Source organism: Lepisosteus platostomus, chromosome 1 (assembly GCF_059453375.1).
Source record: "Lepisosteus platostomus isolate fLepPlt1 chromosome 1, fLepPlt1.hap1, whole genome shotgun sequence".
Taxonomy (NCBI): Eukaryota; Metazoa; Chordata; class Actinopteri; order Semionotiformes; family Lepisosteidae; genus Lepisosteus; species Lepisosteus platostomus.
The window spans coordinates 32,241,981-32,263,036 of NC_142611.1; the positions used below are offsets into that span (position 1 = coordinate 32,241,981).

At 38.1% G+C, this 21,056-nt stretch overlaps 1 pseudogene; it reads left to right on the plus strand.

Annotated features, from left to right (window-relative positions):
- Nucleotides 1-1,704: 1,704 nt before the first annotated feature.
- Nucleotides 1,705-2,809, plus strand: LOC148677890 (uncharacterized; annotated as a pseudogene).
- The last annotated feature ends 18,247 nt before the right edge of the window (nucleotides 2,810-21,056 follow it).

Here is a 21,056-nt window from a genome sequence, read left to right on the forward strand (position 1 = left end):
AAATAGTTTTAAAGTTGCAATCAACCAATGAGGTAATGCAGTTTGAACACATACATAAAAAGGGCCTCAGGTGAGCTCTTTGGTATGTTTGGTGAAATGGAAAACAACAATCAAGCAAGGACCAGAGTAAGAGGAAGAGTGCAGGTGAGAGGAGCTCAAGAAAGAAGAAGAGGAGCAAGACAATGTACAATGGTGTGAAAAAGTGTTTTCCCCCTTCCTGATTTCTTATTTTTTTGCACATTTGTCACACTGAAATGTTTCAGATCATCAAACAAATTGAAATATTAGACAAAGATAACACAAGTACACACAAAATGCAGTTTTTAAATGAAGGTTTTTATTATTAAGGGAAAAAAAGCCAAACCTAGGACCTGCCTGACAAAGTGAAGTAGACCAAAAGATCCTCAAAAGCTAGACATCATGCTGCGATGAACAAATGAGAAACAGAGTAATTGAGATTTATCAGTCTGGAAAAGGTTATAAAGCCATTTCTAAAGCTGTGGGACTCCAGCGAACCACAGTGAGAGCCATTATCCACAAATGGCGAAAACATGGAACAGTGGTGAACCTTCCCAGGAGTGGCTGGCCAACCAAAATTACCCCAAGAGCGCAGCGATGACTCATCCAAGAGGTCACAAAAAAACCCACAGCAACATCCAAAGAACTGCAGGCTTCACTTGCCTCAGTTAAGGTCAGTGTTCATGACTCCACCATAAGAAAGAGACTGGGCAAAAATGGCCTGGATGGCAGAGTTCCAAGACGAAAACCACTGCTGAGCAAAAAGAACATAAAGGCTCATCTCAGTTTTGCCAGAAAACATCTTGATGATCCCCAAGACTTTTGGGAAAATACTCTGTGGACTGACATGACAAAAGTTGAACTTTTTGGAAGGTGTGTGTCCCATTACATCTGGCGTAAAAGTAACACAGCATTTCAGAAAAGGAACATCATACCAGCAGTAAATTATGGTGGTGGTAGTGTGATGGTCTGGGGCTGTTTTGCTGGTTCAGGACCTGGAAGGCTTGCTGTGGTAAATGGAAACATGAATTCTGCTGTCTACCAAAAAATCCTGAAGGAGAATGTCCAGCCATCTGTTCGTGACCTCAAGCTGAAGCGCACTTGGGTTCTGGAGCAGGACAATGATCCAAAACACACCAGCAAGTCCACCTCTGAATGACTTAAGAAAAACAAAATGAAGACTTTGGAGTGGCCTAGTCAGAGTCCTGACCTGAATCCGATTGAGATGTTGTGGCATGACCTTAAAAAAGCAGTTAAGGCTCGAAAACCCTCCAATGTGGCTGAATTACAACAATTCTGCAAAGATGAGTGGGCCAAAATTCCTCCAGAGCGCTGTAAAAGACTCATTGCCAGTTATCGCAAATGCTTGATTGCAGTTGTTGCTGCTAAGGGTGGCCCAACCAGTTATTAGGTTTAGGGGGCGATCACTTTTTCACACAGGGCCATGTAGGTTTGTCTTTTTTTTTCCCTTAATAATAAAAACCTTCATTTAAAAACTGCATTTTGTGTTTACTTGTGTTATCTTTGTCTAATATTTCAATTTGTTTGATGATCTGAAACATTTCAGTGTGATAAACATGCCAAAAAATAAGAAATCAGGAAGGGGGAAACACTTTTTCACACCACTGTATTACAGATAAGATACGTGCAACAATCATCAACCATGTTCTTGTTCATGGCATGACAATGAGTGAAGACGGACAAAGGGTACAGGCAAATTTGAGCCTCTTCTTGGTTGCTTCGATAATCAGGATGTTCAGAGAAGGAAATAGATAGTTCAGATTACTGTATCTCTGTCTTTTGTTTGCTCTTGTATATTTCAGTATGTCACTGCATTGATGCAGGTGGGAATAGAAAATATTTGAACACTTTGTAAAAGCCAAATGTATTCTATTTTTACAGAATTGAAAGGAAGCCAGACAACGGTGGTAGACAACATATCTTTTCACAAGATCAGGAGAATGCCATTGTAGACATGGTCCGTGCCAACAATTGTATGAGGTTAAGAGATATACAGACTCAAATAATTGAGGACAAAAATGTTACAAGAAATTGAAAGGGTCAGCCTGAATAACATTCACCATGTTCTTCAGAGCAACATAATGCACATGAAGCAAGTTTATCGTGTACCATTCCAACGGACCACTGACAGCGTATAAGACGTGTGTGTTCAATATGGAAAAGTAAGACCTTTTTAAAACACCTGGGTTGTCTACAGTTAAGTGTGTCAGTAACATTACAGTACTGTATACTGTTCATTGTGGCCTACCTGATAGGTTTCACTGAATTATAGTGTAAAATACTGTATTGATTATAGTATACCAATTAAAATGACTTTTATTACTGTTATCACATCTCTGTTCCAGAGAATTTTTGAGCTGGAGTCTATGGACACTCCACAGGAATTTATCTTTGTTGATGAGGCAGGCCTTAGCCTTACATAGAGAAGGAGGAGAGGACAGAACATCATTGACCACAGTGACATTGTGGATGTCCCTGGCATGCGTGGGGGCAATGTCACCCTCTGTGCAGCACTCAGCCATTAAGGAGTCCTCCACTGCCATGCCACCCTAGGACCATATAACACAGCACATCTAATGACATTTCTTAGTGATCTTTGGGATCTGATTGAACAAGACCATAGAGAGCAGGAGCAACCAGAACATCCTTCTTTCATTTGTGACCATGTCAGTTTTCATCACAGTATTCAGGTCTGTGAATGGTTCAACGACAATCCACAATTCTTAAATGCCTTCCTTCCACCTTATTCCCCATTTCTCAGCTCTGTTGAAGAATTTTTCTCGGCATGGTGATGGAAGGTATATGACAGACATCCATATGAATGGAAAAATCCCAGTGTGTGTTCTGTGTGTAATTTTTTTTTCTGTTATGTCCATACTGCTGACCCTTGATTCTTCTCCCTTCCCCATTGGCCCACCATTACACCACACTTTCAGACGTCATCATCAATTAGCTCTCAGCCAATCAGAACACATCTTATTCAGCATATAACATGGAGATTTTCAGCAAGGAGAGGCCTTTCGTTTGACTTCTGTCCCGTTTGGTTTTGGTTATCGCTTTGCTTTGCTTTTCGTTATTGCTTCGGCTTCGTTGGTTTGTTTAGTTTTGCTTTGTGTGTGTGTATTTTCGTATAGCTTCGGCTTTGTCGTTTTGTTGGTTTTTAGTTAGTTTATTTGTACTTTCGTTTGTTTGTGTGTTTATCCTTGTTTTGCCATTACCTTGCCCTAACGTGCTACATGTTCAACCTTTGTGTTCTTTTGTACCCTGTTCCTGTTCATTACTCTTGTTTTCCCTTATTTTTATTCCTGGTTCACTTGTGTTTTTGTGTGAACTTTTGTATATAAGGTTAGTTTAGGTTGTTGGGTACACTTTACACACTTAGTTGACTTTGTATTTGTAATACTAGTTTAGTATGGGTGAGTGTCATTTGTCTTGTATGGTTTTGGGTAGTCAGTGGAGGTTAGTTAGGGTGTTGAAGACACCGAAGACCATGTGTTTCGGGTTTTCTTTTGCAGTCAGGTTAGCTTTCCCTCACTTTCCTAGCCAGCTCCATTTTGTTTGTTATTTTCTTTTCTTTGGCACCACTCTAGTTCCTTACCCTTATCACCGTTCCTAATCCCTCACCAAAACCCACCTGCTTCCAAGAGAATTATCCTAAGTGTTACACCCCTTTACCCCTAGACACTTGAGGTCGTAACAGGTGGATTTGCCACAGTAGGTGGTATTTCCTACACTGTGTGGCCAGGGAAGATATTGCGTGTATTGTAGATGAAGTCCTTTGGCCTGGCCCAGCCCAGAGACGGAATGCTGAGGCAGAATAAATCCACATTTTTTTTCTTTCTGTCTAATGGATGTATTCTTTCTATAGAACTTCTATGTTTGATTTTTACTTTGTTCCCAAAACCTCATTTGTGTCTCCATAAATAAAGGTTAACAATTTGGATGTATTTTTTTGTACTGTGTTGTTTCTTCTGCACTCACAGTTTTTACATGGACTTCACCAACATACATATTTATACTTCTTTTCTTTGTGCAGGTATTACCAATTCATTAGCATCTTTCATAACAGTGTTTTCAATTGATTGTACTAGTGTCTAGTTCAGAGTCAGTAGTGCCTATGCATTCAATGGATTTGTGTGTGTTTTGGAGGTAAAGTTTCATTATGAGGAACGTTAACATGCTTTTGAGTCAATTGTTTGCTTTTGACAGACAGAGATGCATTTTGGTGAATTTGGTTTGAGTTTTTGGATTTGTGTTTAAGGTTTTGAAAAAATGGGATATAATTTCAGAACATTTGTTTTAGCAGTTGTAAAAAACTGTAATACACTCACAATCCCATGCACACACATACACACATTCACACATAACAGGTATTTAAAAAAATACTTAACAAAGTTACAATGCTATCCTTTAAATTTGTAACCTGGAATATCTGTGGTATTGGTTCATAGGAAAAAAGGATTCATGTTATCAATCAATTAAATTACTGGCTGACATGTTTAATACAATAAGGTCATTTAGCAAAATCAGAGCATCAAATATCACAGTCCTCACAATTCTCCATTTTAATAAAAGAATAACATGAATCTATGAAACTACCATTACTTACCTTATATTATAATTAGTGCCTCCATTAATAACAATAAGTTAACAATAAGTCTGAATAATGAGGACCTTTCTTTTTTCCATAGATTTTTTCAAAATTTATTTAGTTTGCAAATTCAATAATCATAATACAAGATGACTTTAACTCAGCACTGGACAGATCAAATAATATCAAAAGATAACTCAGGAAATTGGCACTCCACTGAAACATTAAAACAATACATAAATGACATTGGTCTTGGAGATACAGTAGTTGACAATTGAACACATCATCAAGGGAATATTCTTACTTTTCACACCTTCATCAGTCATTTTCCCATATTGATTTTTTTTCTCACTAGTAGTTCAATTATATCTGACATTTCAGATATCAAAATTTACCCAATTACAATATGTGATCTTGACCTTGTTTCCTTCAATTTAAATAATAAACAATCTAAATAACCCACTACTCAATGGCACTTTAATACAGTATATCGCTACTAAAAGATGAAGACTTCAATACATTTTTCAAAATAGATTGGGCATCCTTCATAGAATAAATTATTTAGCTAGAAATTACATCTATTTTACTTTGGGAAACTGGCAAAGTAGTATTGAGGGGCAAAATAATATACTCATCTTATAAGAAAAAAAGGAACAAGAACTCGAAAACAATTTGGAAGAAAAAATCAAAAAGAACTGAATGAATAGGGGAATATAAACTTTATTTATTAAAAAGCTGAATTTCTTATACAGAGGCTCAGATATGATAATTTTGAACACAATAATAAATCAGAAAACTATTTTGCACAAGTTAAAATGTAATACAGAAAAACCAATTATTGCTGTCATAAGGAAGTCAGCAAGGAAAACAATGCAAACATTGCAAGACACTTTTTGTATATTCTATAGCAAGTTATACACATCAGACCATGAACTGACTCAAACACATATTGATTTATGTTTTCTGAATTATACAGACCTTCCAAAAGTAACAAAAGAACAAGCAGATGCACTGGATACCCCCACTGACATCTGATTAATTTTCTAAAGCAGTAGTTCTCAAACTTTTTAGACCAAGTACCTCCTCTGATCAAACCAAAGCATCCAAGTACCACCTACAAGTCATCTTCTCATGGGAACCCCAGAAAATCTCAATGACCAACATGAGCACGTGTGCATGCACACACTCACATACACATATAATAAATATTATAAAAATAAACATTATTTGATATAGTTCCTGTAAAGGTGGCTTCTCAAAGCGCTTTACAGAATGACAAAAGGAACAACAATAATTAAAAATAAACAATAAAAAAGCACCATTTCAGTGAGGGTAGTGATCCTGTTTAGTCCAGCAAACCAGATGTGAATTCATTGGTTGAGCCTTAATACAATTCACAACAGAGTCTAACAGGTTTTAAATCGTCAGTCGTTTATTTTAATGGCAAAGGCCTGGCGGTGGATGCTACAGTTCATATCTGGAGAAACCTCCCTAATTCGTGCAACTACACCGCTGTGTCGGGTTGTCATCGCTCAAGCAACGTCTGTACAACTGGTACGCATACTATAGTTTGAGAACCACTATTCTAAAGCAATTAGATGCCAAATAATAAAGGGATATAGTGTGACTGAGATTTATTTAAATTGAGATGCTAATGTAAATATTGGACATAAGTTGGTGCTTTTTGTAATTATTTACTAACCCTGTTGTAAGGAATATGCAGTGCATGTCTTTGTCAGTGTTAGAGATCCACCCAGCGCCAATTAACCTATTACTTCACCACACCAGCCGGCACCAATTAAACTATTACTTCACCACACCCCTTCCTTTACTATTTAAACCTTCTCCACACAACATTCCACACTTGGTATTAGACAAGTATTCCTCTACCTGAGCTCTTGCCTCCTGCCAACTCTACCTCACTGGAAAGCCTTTTGTTACTTTCGAGGACTCTGACCTAACTAGCCTGTTTAACTACGATTTTGCCTACCTCTTCATTGGACTTGTTTGCCTCCAGATTTCTCTTTTAATACCCATCTAGGGTTCTACTAGTTTTTTCCGCTCTAACAGTCAGTCACTGTTCAACATACTGTATCTGTAACTAAGATGAAGTATAACAACTGTAGCCTGTGAAGGTGCATAAGCAGACACAAATGTAGCCTGTGCATAAAAACAAAATGATAATGTGTTCATTTATTCATCTGAAGGATCTCCGAATGGATCTCATTTATTCAATGGAAATAAAAACCACTATAGTATGATACATGTTCAAATTCAAACCTGAAGCTGCAAACTCGTTTGTTTCTTGACTAACTGTAATTAGTATTGCATTAGTATTTACATACTGTACCCTATTCTGATATATTTTAGCATAATACAATTCTTCAGGATTAAACTGTGTAAATTTGCTATTGTATATCCAAGTTTACAAACATGGTCAGGTAAAGCATAACTCATACTTTCATCTGTTACACCTTTCCTCCACTTTCCACTTTCCTTCCATCTCTCCTCACAGTTCTGCAGGGGGTCCCAGCCTTATCAACCCACATGGAGGGAAGAAGGGGGAGGAGGATGATCAAACATAATGTTTTGATAACATCACTAATCTTATATTTTTGTAATTTACTGTCTTTAAATATAATTTTTTATTCTAGATTATAATTATAAAAATGTATTAGACATAGTGGCTTTAATGAAAATATACACAATTACAAACCTTGCAAATGTTATTTCAGTCCAAGTGTTGTTGTAAACCAGTAGAATTGGTTATTATTCCAGCCATTGACAGCATTCACAATTGGTAACCCATGTTATTAATTTATAATTGTAATATTTAATGTAATATATATATAATAAAAATGTCAAAATAGTATAGGCCATATTGTACTGTAAGAGAAAGACTATTGTTTGTTTACTTTTAGAAAGTAACTTCTTCCTAACAAACAATCTTAAATCTTTTAAAACAGAAGTTGTTAATCCTACTGTACTTCTTTCCTGCATATGAGATCACGATGTTCCCAGTGGGTGTTGTGTTTTGATTACTGAAGATGTAAAGATTTAATGAGCACCAGGAAACATTTTCACCAAGTGAGATTGTTCAGCCACATAATTTTATAAATTATGCCTGGATTTTTGGTTTCACGGGGCAAGATCAAGTTGAATCCAGTTGGAAAAAGTGCAGCAACATTAGAATACCACTTTTTTGTGTACAGTACAAAACATTTGTCTCCAAAAACCACTAGAATTGCCATTTTTGTATAGAATTTGGTATACCGTGGAAATTTGTAACCCCTTTCATAGTTTGCAAGTTCAGTCAAAATGTGAACCGTATTGTCTGTAGTAAACATTTCAACACTGCTTTTCAAGTGTACATTTTTATTTCAATTAAGTTCAAGTAGGTTGCTGTGTCAGCATGCATAGGCTGCAAAGAACAAGTAAAAGTCCAGTTATTCCAAGCTGAAAGGAGATGAAAAGAGACACAATGTTTTAGCTGTGAAGCCTTCTTTAGGTGTGAAGAAGCTGAAAGGTTGTGTCTCTTTTCTATGTGCTCATCTCTGCAACACTGTACTCTTTATAACAACTAGATAGTTAATGCCTCTAAATTGCTTTTTAGTCACTCCGGGGCAAGCGACTGTCCCTCTTCCTTAGTATAATATCTGATCTGAAGTCCTCAGTATCTAGTACAGATCCAGCCATTCAGAATGTGCAGAGGATAATGCAGTACTTTGCAGTTCGGGTGCTGCGGGTTACCACATCTTTTATAAAATACTCCGTTGTGGGACTGTACTACTTTGTAAAACCACCAGGCAGATCAGTGAAAGCTTAACGTGGGTTGTGGAGCATTTGGGCTGTCACTAGAAAATGCCTGGTTTTGAATCTTGGTCAATGTTGAGGGGCAATCTTTTTCCAATTACAGAATTTAAGTTGTATACTGTTTAGTCTATTAAACTGTGTATTATAGTATGTTAAATATTGAATTAATTAAAAAGTAGATATATTTTATCAAAGCAAGATTGCTCAGTTGGATATATACATAAATATAGTTTATTATACTGTAGCTTGAGAACATGATGTGCCTTTTTCAGGTTTATATACGATTTTTAAGATTTTGTCATGTTGTAAAGGCTTGTCTTAAATTGCCTCACTGGGATGAATAAAGTATTTTGAATTAAATTGAATTAAACTGGTTGAACTGTTTTTTTTACACCCACTGTTGACAGTATTCACATTTGCTCATTCATGTTTTTCTTTTATTATTCATATCATTAATTAAACATGCACACTAGAGAGATTAAATGAAGCAATTGTTTAACGAACAACTAATGCACCACAAATGTCACCTGTCGATCATCTTTGGCCAGCAAATCACGTGCTGCGGCAACCTGCAGCCCCAATCCCGTGTTAAGGTGATTTACTATGCATTTTAAATGGCTGCATTTGTAGGTGCTTTGGGCTTAAGAAACTGTGAATGTAAAGGGAATATTTAACACACTGTGATATATAAAATTAATTAAAATATTAATATAGCATACATGTTAATTAGATTTTATTTTAAGAGAACAAGTATATTTAACATTGTAATTAAAATATATACTTTATTCATTTCGAAATGAAAATAACATTTTAAAATTAAATGTAATCTATACAGCTGTCTTAGCTAGCTTCTAGCTTCTTTACTTCTTGAGGAGGCTCAGGTCCTTCAATGTATGTAGTAAGATGCTACATATGTTCTATCAGTCGGTGGTAGCGAGCGCCATTTTCTACGCAGTGGTATGCTGGGGCCCTGGGATTAGAGCAGTGGATTCTAAAAGGCTGAACAAGATCATCAGGATAGCAAGCTCTGTCATTGGGTCTGACCTGGACCCCATGGAGGTAGTGGCTGAGAGGAGAATGGTGTCCAAACTAGAGGCCATCATGGACAACATCTCCCATCCCTTCTATGACAGGCTTGTAGAAATGAAGAGCACGTTCAGCAGTAGACTGATTCATCCACGGTGCGACAGGGAGCGCTACAGGAGGTCATTCTTGCCTTCTGTCATAAGACTGTACAACGCATCCACCTTGCGTCTGGGCAGAGGCAACATTGACAGTGACCTGTTTCTGGACTGAACGCATCTACACATCTTCTGCTACATCTGTTCTCTTTCTTTTTCCCGTTTACAACCATTTATTGTGCAATATATGCCAGGGACCCGTGCAATACATTTATATTTATATCTATATCTATATTTACATCTATATTTATATTCACATGTGTGTTACAATTTTTCTGGGTACTGTTCTGTTCTAGTTTTTTCTTTGTGTGTCCGGACTTTGAGTAACTCTTTTAGTGCACCCGTCACTGTACTGATTGTATTGTATGTATTGTACTATTATTATTATTGTATCATTCGTTACACTGTGGCTGTGTTGTCTGTGTAAAGCTGCTGTTCCACTGCAATTTCCCTCACGGGATCAATAAAGTATCTATCTATATTATATTTAATTTTTCCATTACATTTCAAAGTGGTATTACAAATAAAATAATTTCTTATAATACAATAATATTATTTTCATAATTACATATAAATAATGTGATACAGATAATTAATAAACATCAAAATACTATATACATATTATTTATTTGGTTTAAATATTACAGAAAGAGTCTTAATTTCTTAAAAGTACAACTGGCACATTGGCCTTTTCTCCCTCGGCATTGTGCCTTTTCAACAAAGAGATGTAATTAAGTTTTACACCTCAGTATTTGGCACATTTGCACAATCATTAAACTGGTACTTGAATCAATCATTTTAGAGTTCTCTGCTTATCCAAGCCTACCAGGGTAACATTTTTTCATGCATCTTATCTTATTTATTGAAACGTCCTCCTAGAAAAGAAAAAAATGACTAATTTAAAAGTAAATTTTACTCCAGTTTGGTGGATGTCTGTTTTACGTGAGTTCTACAGCTCATAGAGCAATGTGTAGCGGTGAGGCTTATTAATAAGAAAGAATTAAGTGTTCTGAGCTTTCCCAAATGAGGCCCCATCTCTGTTCATCTCTGTGGTGCAGCCACAGAGAAACTATTCATGCAGGCTGATTTAAGGTTTCCTTTGATAAGGGACAGCTCACAAAGGGGGATGCACTTAGCTACGCCTGGCTATCATGATCAATGGTCATCCATTGGCGCCTATCTGTCTAGGGAGGGCCAGATGGACATCTGGACTGCATTCCTGTGTCAGGAGTAAGTGACTCATATCTCACCTTGATCAACCAATCAGGGACTGGTAGGGCCGAGTAACCCACGTGGGACTCTGATGCCCATGGAACTTTCAGCCAATCAATGAGCTGAAGTTCCTCCAGGTAAAAACAGGCAACACAGAGCTCCAAGACTATTGTAGTGTAGAATTCTGTGGACTTTTCTAAAGGGAATTCAAAGGAGAATTCCAGGGCAGGACGGCCCAGGAGCAGAAGGCTCCCAAGGGCAGGACATTCTCGCAGCGCGCCTCCTGACCATCCTGAGACTCAGCCCGGACAACCACGGAACGGCCAGTGTGTCCGAGTGCCAGAACTTTCCTTTGTTCTAAGAGTCTAGAGCAGAGGTTGCCAGAGAGTAACCAGAGGATCCACCCGAGGTTAGCACCAGCAGCAGGCCTCGTGAACAGGTCAGAACTGTGGACAGCTGAATCACTATTCAGAACTAGCTCTTCATCAGGAACGAACCGGTCCTCTTCCTGACTTGCTGGGACCCACAGTCATCTTTTCTCCTGTGCGCAAACTTTGCTAGTTAAAGCCAACACTAACTAGCTGGTCAGTGAGCATCTGCAGCGCACCGTCGCAAACCGCACAGCACAGCCTGGCACCTAGCCAGAGAGCACGGATTGGACAGCAACAAGTCTGCAACTGTTTCTTTGTGCCCGCAGGAGATCTGAATCCCCAGAGATTGGATGAGTATTCAACTTCAATGCATTACAGCTGGAGAATTCAATTGTTATCCCAACCAGTTGATATCAATTTAATTCCTAAGAGTTATGTACTTGTTTTGAGTATCTAATGTAGAAGTTATAACCAAGTTCATTTATGAAACGGTCTTAAGGAATGATATACTGAACGTATGTCCTCTTGATATGTGTAACACTTTGTAACTGACTGAATATATACCTTTTGTATTCTGATAACCCTCTCGATAAGATCTGTCCCCTACAGAACTGGTGCCTTCAGAGAGCACACTACAAATGTGTCAAACAAATCTTACATTTTCTGAAAATGGCTTACCTGATAATGCTATCATGGAAATGGTGACTCACTCAGTGCTCTGATATGTTCCCTAAAATGGTTGACGAGTCCATTGGTCTGAAACAGGTAATTTAAAGGTTGGACCCTTTCTTTCTAAATTTCATTGTGGTATTAACCTTTATTTGCGCTTTACCTACCAGTACATTTAGATGCTTTTCCCCACTCAAACCAGTTTCAGAGTTTATAACATTATGCTTATTCCAATATTACATTTTACAAGTCCAAGTCAACTGTAAATTCAGCAGTCAAGAAGAGTGTGTGGTACTTGTTAAAAAGAATGGAGTAATGATCTCACATTTGTGGGCACCCCATAATGCAACAAGATGTACGAACCTTGCACATCCAATATAAATGCTTATGATAAGAACTTTAAAATGTTGGTTGCAATTGAATGCTAGTTGTGCCAATGCCATAAAACAGAGTTAAAATCAATCATCTGAAGCTGCTGTTTTCTAATTAAGTAAAAAAAAAACAATTTACATTTATGAATATTTGAAAAAAAGAAAGAAAAGTTTTCAATTTTTTACTTTAATAATACAGAAGTCTTTCTATTTATAAAACAAATCACTAACTATACCTGGAAATGGAATGAATGAAGAAATATGGAATTTATTTTTAAAATCTTATTCTTTTTTATATTTAAGTGACAATTTATCAATATATTTGAAATTGCTATTTTTTTTACGTTTTTGAAAAATGAGATGCAAATCGTAACAGATAATTATCATGAGTGTGATGTTTTTCACCAACCATTGTAAATAAGATACTACAGAAGTTCAATGTGTAATATTGTAGCCTTTTTGTAGGTGATACAATCCGGGCAAGTATCAGCAAATCAATACAAAAACACCTGATAACCTCAGAAGATTCAGTTTAATTGTCAGAATTGCACTTCAATACTTATAAATAATTCAACAAGACTTATTTCATTCCTATACTTTGTGACTCCCAAAGTTAACACCAGAAAAAAAAGGTATGTTTCAAATAGACAACACAGAAATTTAACAATATTTTGATTTTTTAAAACCAAATGGACATTTCTGAATTTTAAATCTCTCTGCATTTGTTTTTTTTAGTCCTAATCCAGATGATTGTGATAAAGTAGTGGTATTGATTTCTAAAAACTAAAATAAATAATTAAGTAGCTTAGTGGGTATAATTAAGGACAAAGTCATGATAGAAATCAAGGTGTCTTACTGACTTTAGTCCAACTCTCTGCATCTCCCCAGCTTTGTTCTTTTTTCCTACTACTTTTTACCATTTCTCATCATGTGTCATTTACTAGTTTTATTATGTTTTATAATGAATCCTACTGTATAAATAATGGCTAAACAAGTGTTTTGTAAATATTTGTAATACAGTAGTTTTATTTTTGTAATAAAATTGAAGCAATACAATGCAATGGTATCTTCTAAATGGAAATCAATAAAACAGTCACTATTGCCACCATTCTAAATTAAAAATATTTTTAAGCACTATTTCTATAAATTGGAAACATGTATTGGCAATTTTAATGAATTGGTGATAGATTTACAACAAATACAGCAGTGCCCATATTTTGTGGAATGTCATTCAGTGCAAAAATTATATATATAAGGAGGGTAATAAACTATATATAAAATTGAGGGATTATAAAATAAAAATAACTAAATAAGGTTCTGACAATAGCTTGCTATGCAAGCAAATAAGATTAAGAATTACATACCATAAAGTCAGGTGACACTGAATCACCTCAGTTGCCTCACTGTTACCTGGCACATACTGCACTATGCAGCCACTCAGAATGCTCAAAGTGTAATGTGCCGAACCGCAACAACTGCTCTACTCTGTAAAACCGACATGTGGAGCATTGAATCCTTAATGTACTTTGTGTTAGCTGTGTCTGTCACATATGTATGAGTTAATAATAATAATAATAATAATAATAATAATAATAATAATAATAATAATAATAATAACAACAACAATAATAATAATAACACATTTAAATAGGTGTTATCCCATTAATCATACTGTACTGTGACACATATTAATTACATATAGTATACAGAATTATTAGTAATTGTGTAAAAATAGTAACAATTTTATTTCACATTGATTGCTAAAATACATTATACACAGTGGATTTAAACACATTTATAACAAAACAAATATGTAAAAAGTTAGTAGTGACTTGAATGACTTACAGTATCAAACAATCACATACTTGTAAGTTACTTTGGAGCTGATAAGCTTGCACTGTACTTTTTTTTTCTTTTAGGAAACCACATTTGTACCACAACTACACTGCATTAAGTTTTTTGCATTAAGGCTATCATAATATGACTTTTTCGAAGTAGCAGTTTCTACCATTTTGTCAAACCATTACACTTTAAATGAATTAGCAGTTCTTTTGCACTTAACATATTTCACGTCTTTCAACATAGTGAACCAATATTTTTATTTTTTTAATGAAAGAAACTTTTAACAGTGATACAAATGAAAAAAATTTTTTTAAAACAATTAGTCTACATTTCTACAATATCAACATTCAACGATGCACACTGTGCAAACCGAAAAAGGAAAGGAGTATCAAGTGAGCATGAGCAGTGAGGTACAAGAATACGAGAGCATAGATATCGATTGATGAGTATCAGTAATAATGCACACAGCCAAGTTGGGCCACTTGCAGCCAGTCTCATGAGGTCAATTTAGCATTTTTCAATTGACGACTATGTTTGTTTTATTATTATTATCAGATTTTCTGTTTTCTGTGTGCACTGATTTCATAACCGGTGTGCACGCGGACACCTTAGAAGGAAGCTAATACTTAAAAAATTAATGAGCTTCATTTTTTGGAAACATCATGATTGTTACACCAATGAGTGAAGTTTGACATAATTTGTTACAGTTATTAATTTTAAAATAAAATAATTTCTCTTATGAACTAATTCCTAAGATTCAATTTTTTTTCCCCTCATGGCACCAGGACTTGTGGCAGCCATAGTTCATACCTTTGCATTATCTTGCACATGTGCACCTGTTTAAAATTGCACCTGAATAGAAAGAAAATCTGAGGCATGATTTGCTCATGCACTGAATTCATATTGTCTGTAGCAAATGCACAAACACTGCTTTTCAGGTGAACATTTGTATTACGATAAATAAAGTTGAGTAGGTAGCTGCATCAGCCTGCATAGGCTGCAAAGGAACAGGTAAAGGTTAATTCCATGCTGAAAGGAAAAGAAAAAAAGACATAACATTTTGGAGCCTTCTTCATTCTTCTTTTTTACTGTATGTTTTATGCACTTTTTATTCTTTTGCATGTTTGATGTTGTTTCCTCTATTTATGGCATTGAGGAACTAAACCAAGTAATTAATTTTCCCATATAAATTCCCAGTAATCAATTTTACTGAAGGAACTGTGTTTTAAAAAATTCTCAATATAGTACTGGTCATAAATTGTTCCGGTATCATTAAAGGTGATCGTAAGTGATATAGGATTATTTCATCATTCCCTTTTCCATTTTACTTATTATTCCTTTGGTCAAAGCAAAAAAGGTTCAACTGTATTATAGTGTCCTCACGTGTGTAATGCAATTTATCTAACGAGGCTATTCATTTAAATTAATTGGCATTTTAAAGCTGACTTATTCTATTTTAGTAATTTTTAAAACATTGCTATTACAATTATCTTCTTTATAAATTCTAAATCCCACAATTTGGCTTAATTTGCAATATTTCACTTTGTCTTTCTCTGGAGTCTTTCATTTTGAGCAGAAGCAGATAATTAATTAGCTTTTCCTCTGCATAAGCCTGCATATTATCTTTGTTGTAACAGAAGAAATAAGGTTCTTGATACCGAGATGAAGTAAAACAGATGAGTTTATTGCATGCAAGGAACAATAAAGCTGAAGTCTTGTTCACCATACTGTTACAAACTTTTGGGTTATATAGTGTCTTCTACTCCGTTTCTGACGTCACTCGGTCTGATGGTAAAGAGGGGGGTTCATGGTATTTGGCCAGTTTACGATGTTCTGGACAAATGGTCAGTTTAAGATTACACCCAGGGGGGTTCCTAGCTTGCATCTGCAATCCTTATCAGTTAACCCCCTTTCCTGCCATAAACCCCAGCTTGTGACTTAGAAGTCTAAACCTCATACAGAAAGGATTAAATTCAAACCCCCGTCTTCACATCTTTCTTCATTCCCCCCTTATAAAATACGGCATACGTCAGTGTAGCCTATTTTTATACATACAATGTCAGGGCAGATCTTTCCTTTCTTGGCGAACAGGTATGTATTGCCATGACATTGTACGTTCCACGTTTATACCAAGATGTGATACATGTTTTTGTGCACGTGATGATTACAATTATACATATAAACAATACTATTCCTACAAATAAACACTGTAAAAAGGTTCCACCCCAGGCCCCAAACACAGACTTTACCCAAGACCCAATTCCCCAATTTTCAGTATAATAGTCCTGATATTTCTGTCCCTCATTGTAAATGTGTTGGGCCAGATCTGAGATGTGCTCAGAATTATCAGGAATATATGTTCAGCATTCAGTGCCAATTACTGCACAAGTTCCTCCTTGGGCCGCCAGTACATAATCTAAAGCTAGTCGGTTCTGCATGGCCACTGTTCTGAGGGCTACCATCTCATCATTAACAGCCTTCAGACTAGATGAGGTAGAATTTGCTAATTCTTCTAAAGTCGAGGCCATTTGAATTAACTCTCGACTCAGAAAGTTCATGCCGGCTTGTGGAAATATTATACCTAAATAATATTCTCAATCAGCCAATTTTCTTTGTGGTCTGTGGTTAGGTCCGAAGGGGCTGTGGGTTTGAACATGGATATGAGGAACCACATATCCTAAATAACATGAGCCAGACCACTGGGCTGGCAACCATGGGTAGGCTCGTTTTCCACAAATGAAATATGTTCCGTTTGGCGCTCCCCATGCCTCTGAAAATAAGAAGCTTATACCGAATTGTGGGGTGTGCCGATCCCATCCTGGAATTTGGAAGGTAGAGGTGGATATATTTGCAGCGATGGTAAGGTTGCAACGACTCCATCCAACCAAGTGCAGACCATAAGTGTGCTGAAAACATATGTTTCCCTCACGTTCCTTATTTAGAGTCAGGCATGGTGGTGTATGGCTTCTGTTATATTTAGGAGCGTAAGAGCCTGTGAAACTCGTGGGCTCTAAGCCTCGCTCCTGTAGATATTGTAATGTTGTGCAGGTTAAAGTCGTGTTATGGCAACCCCCATAGTTTGTCATATTAAAATCTCCTAAATTATCCCTCCAAATGATCATGCCTATGACTTCCTCAAGACGCCAAGGAATGGCCCCCATAGGAAGTCCTCCCTGTACATATTGGGGTAATGTGGCACACACCCAGCAGGCACTTTGGTTGGTTTTCTTAGCTGTCAGATAGGAGAGGCCTAAAAAGGAATTAATTCCATGTTCTCCTTTGTGGGAGAGATGATCACTAATCCCTGCGGAACATAGTCCTACAGCAACAATTATCGTTATTGACAGAAATGATTTCATTCTGAGTCTGTAACTGGGGATGAGGCTTGTCGGCAGTGTGATGCGTGAATCCAGCGATCTTTTCCTTCCACTCGAACCACAGACTCGGTTTTCAGCAGGATCTGGTATGGTCCGTCCCACCTGGGCTGGAGAACCTGTGAAGGAAATTTCCTGATCCACACCCACTCTCCTGGGATGAGGTTGTGCCCTCCTTCAGGTGGTGGTCCCCACACCTCCAGGACCTGCTCGCAGGCTCCTTGGGTGGCCTCTGTCAGCAACTTGCAATAATACAAAGGAATGGTTGATCCATCTGAGGAAACCCCCGTCTCAGCACCTGTAAGAGAGCTTGTTTCAAATTATTAAAGGCGGCTTTTGCTGCGGGAACCAAGGCAATCTTGTCCTTGTACTGCACTCCCCCCTTAAGCAGATCTGTTAAGAGTTGTGCTCACCCTGTAAAAACATTGCACCCAGGCCCTGTTAAAATTTCACAATGCTAGACACAAAAGGGCCTTATCATAACTGCTTCTATTAGACACTCTAAAGCTGAAGCAACTCAGACTTGTGGGTTTCCTCGTCAGGGGAAGCACTCAGAATACCATCAACATACTGAGTGATCACAGTAAGTTGAAGCCACGTGATACCCTGTTCTGGATAGTCATTCTTTGTAATGCATAATATTCCAACCCAATAGATCTGGGATAAAACCACCCATTAAAATCTGGTACTCGGCAAGTAAAACTTGCTGTCCCAATACTCCTGTGGCCTCCTGCCGTCTTCCCATATACATTAATCTATAGCACACTGTTGAACAGAGGAGTGAAACAAGCATGACAGTAGTGCTCCAGTATCCCCTAACAGAGAAACCAACACTCCATTAACAGTACATTTTTAACCACTGGACTGGGACAGACTTAGGGAGGCTACAAGGGATTTACAGGATCTAATCGTTAGGTAAACAGATCTTCTCACAAGACGTTATTCTCCCCAGTCTCGATTCTAAACCTACAGCGTTTCAGCATGTCTGGTTTTGAGACATTTGAATAAAACCAAATTGTTTCCATTATTGCAACTAATTGTATAAAAATACAAAAACTGTTTAACTACTTTTACGTCCACCTGTACTGTACTTATACGTTTCAGACGCTCTTATATTTTCCAATCTCCTTAAGTTGATTTTCGTCAAGTCTCTTTAGTTACGTCTCTAGCCAGTCCCGCTGGCTAAACACACTCACACCGTCATTTAGTATACCAAAACTCACAGTTACACACATACATGCCGGCACACAAATTCATAAAACACACATACGCATCGAGAATATATTTTTCTCTTCGTACTACAATGTGCTGTATTCTTGTTTTACTTCTACATTAATCCTTTTAATTCCTGAAGCGCACTCCAGGTTCGCTGCATTTCTAATTTCGGGTGCGGTGCTTTAACCCACCGGTCAATATCTTCCGGTTTTGGATTTGATCGTATGGGGGAATCAGGGAAGGTAGGTGCGAGTGCAGACCCCCTCGACGGGGTGCGAGACAGTGTTAGAGTGGCGCTGTCATCAACGGCGCCAGCCCCTGCTACATCAAGTCCTTTCCCACTTCGAGTGAGAGTACAGATCTGCGGGCGCCCTCCCTCTAACAGGGGAGACCCTGATCCGTCTTTATCACACTCATACCAAGTGTTATCCCAATCAGACCCCCCTTCTCCATATGGCCACTGTGGGAATTGATCCCAATTATTTTCGTTTCCTGCCTGTTTGTTCCCCTGTGGGAGAGCAGGATATAACTTAGTCGCCGGCTGTAGCACATTAACCAGTGCAGCGTGACCAGGAGTTAATTCCTTCTTTAGTTTCTCATTCTCCTGTACTACCTCTTTTAGCTTTTTTTTCTATACTCTTTCGTAGCGAGTAAAATATCTTTTCTTCCGGGTTTTTGTTTTCCCCGTAAACACACTTTTAAGTCACATCCCAATTTCTTTCTTTTTTTTTTCTCATGTATCTGCCACCACTGGTGCTGGCCGTGCACCAGGGTGGGAGCTACATGCTTGTGCTTTTGCCAATCAATACTCATATGCTTTCTTTACAGGCGTCTTCGCCCCAGACTCCCTCTGACAAACTCAACTTTTCACATATTTTTCTCCCTTTTTTGTTCCTGTCAACTTACACTTTTCCGATATATAAACGGACCCTTCCACCACTTTCTCAAACCATCAGTTAGCACGCATGTTCGATCTTTTTAAGATTTACTTTTGTCGTGTGTGAGGTAACAGCTCATTCAGTAGGGGGATGTTTTCACTTGGAAAAACCTGTGCATTACTGCACTCATTCAGCTAAGGGCGTCTGTTACCTCCAGATCTAAATGCCTCTCAGAGACTTTAGAGGACTTACACCACACTGTTCACAGGTAAGGAACGAGACCTCGAAGACCCCCTTTCTTGATCAGTAATTCACCATCCCCAGAACGCCAGCATCGCTGCTTTTGCCCCGGGGTGGACTTACGCACTGAGCTCAATCAGGGCGATTCTCGGGTCTCAACGTCCTTTAAATCCTGCTACTTAATGCTTTGCTCTTTTATTATGAGGTGTGTTTATGTTAGTGTAGTGTGTGTATATGTATTTCACAAACAAGGAAAACACCAAAAACATACATACATATATATCTATCTCTTCTACTCCTGTTTCCTTTAAAACAAAAAACCACGCCACGCCAATCCGTGCACGATCAAGGCGTAGCTAATCTCAGGACCCCGGGCGCAATTAAGGCCCACACCAATCCTGGATTATACGTGCATTTAATGTACCACTCAGCTCCAGAACCCCGGGCGCAATTAAGGCCCACACCGATCCTGAGCCAAAGAACTCCGGGCGCAATTAAGGCCCACACCAGTCCTGAATTACGTGCATTTAATGCACCACTCAGCTCCAGAACCCCGGGCGCAATTAAGGCCCACACCGATCCTGAGCCACAGAACTCCGGGCGCAATTAAGGCCCAAACCAGTTCTGACCTTCAGAACTCCGGGCGCAATTAAGGCCCACACCAGTCCTGAACTACGTGCATTTAATGCACCACTTGCTCTAGAACCCCGGGCGCAATCAAGGCCCACACCGATCCTGAGCCTCAGAACTCCGGGCGCAATTAAGGCCCAAACCAGTTCTGACCTTCAGAACTCCGGGCGCAATTAAGGCCCACACAAGTCCTGAACTTCACGGTAAGGGTCCAAAACCCGTTCAAAAACTCCACGCGCAATTAAGGCATACGACAGCTTCGAACGCCTGTACACAATACCGCGGAACCCCTGCCAGACCAAATTCTGGGCTTACAGCAAACAACCCATTATATACACCGGTGTCTTCCCCGGACCAGAGGAATTCAGAAACTCACGTTTACTCCGTCATCTCGGGCGATTCTCGCAGGGAGCAGAGACTTCTCAATCGGTCAGAGAGAGTCGGGACTTTTAAATAAAAGAGGAGTCCTTACCTCTTAGTTATGTGCGCGCTGACGTCTCTCCTGCCGATGGGAAGTTCTGCGCCTTCTGGAGCATCCTGCTGACTACGCCAAATTTGTTGTAACAGAAGAAATAAGGTTCTTGATCCCGAGATGAAGTAAAACAGATGAGTTTATTGCATGCAAGGAAC